This window comes from Ochlerotatus camptorhynchus, unplaced genomic scaffold, assembly GCF_037179485.1.
Source record: "Ochlerotatus camptorhynchus isolate MF236.1 unplaced genomic scaffold, CSIRO-AGI_Acam_v1.1 ptg000320l, whole genome shotgun sequence".
Lineage (NCBI taxonomy): Eukaryota > Metazoa > Arthropoda > Insecta > Diptera > Culicidae > Ochlerotatus > Ochlerotatus camptorhynchus.
In genome coordinates, this window is record NW_027040808.1 from 969,056 (window position 1) to 970,339 (window position 1,284).

A 1,284-nucleotide genomic window follows, 5' to 3' on the forward strand; every position below is an offset into this window, starting at 1 on the left:
TGATTATGTTCGATGTGATAGTCCTAACCGTATTCTGTGATGTTGTTGGAAGCGTCTTGGTAATCGCTGTTTCTACGTCAATGATGATCTGCTCCATGTCTGGCTTGATTGTAACTGCGTATCCTAGCCCCTTGTTGAGGTGTGTCAATTGTTCTTCCGTGAATGCGGTCGTCGATCGGTTGACAACCACCCCATCAATGGAGTGAACCCTCGGCGTCGTGGTGATGGTTGATGGGATCTGCTTCCGCTTCCTATCCGATTCGCACTCCTCTGCTACCTTGGCCCTAGACAGAAACTCCTGGAATTTAATTGGATACTCCTTGGCCAATTTGAGATGTAGATAATAACAATCCAAAACCTTTATGTCCAGTTTGCTATATAGCCGTCTGATGCTGAACTCTGCTTCCATCCCCTTTACTACGCTGGGTGGGGTGGGTGTCCGTACCTTAATCCTATGGCTTATAGGTATAACCTTATATTTTTGGCATTTCTTCAGAAATGCTACGTCCTTGTGAAGCGATGCGATGGTTTTCTTCAATCCGATGAATTTATTTGGCTCCAACGGCTTGGTTGCCATGATGAATCCTGATGAATGTGGGCGTCTTAGTGGAATACCTGTATAATGAGAGAGAGAGAAGGATTAGTATTTTCCATTAAATTCCACTACTTTATTTGCTTATCCTTGACAGATACGCGTGTTTCGTCTACAATATGCAGACTTCTTCAGTGTCTTTTACTAATACTCGACTTAATTTCATGTTTATTTCATGAAAACAGAGATAAAGGCATCACTTGGAAAAAAAAGTATTTGTTTTAGCAGATTCGTTGAGATATTTCCTATCAATTGGTGTATTTGGATTTAAATTTCATCTATAAATGATAAAGTAATAAGCATTCAAATCCTAACACCTTTTCGAGACGTGGTCACAATTTTAGATTTGAGATTTATCTCCTATACTTTCCCGGAAGACGTAGTCTAAGTAAAAAAAAAATTGGCACTGTTACGACGACATTATAGATCAGAGTAGACAGTAGGATAAATAGGGATGTTAAGTAGATCTTGCAAGAAAATATATGGGGATGCATAAAAATAGAAAGGGGATTTTTGGAACATGATATTCTGCTATATTTTCTGTGATGTGGATGAGAATGGATAAAATGGATGTGGAATGAGGATTTGTCGTTTGATCAGGTTTCCCACCTTCGCCTAAGCAATTACACTTGTATGCAGCAATTTATTTTATTTTTGCAATTATAAACTCACCACCTTTATCATGAGGCAAA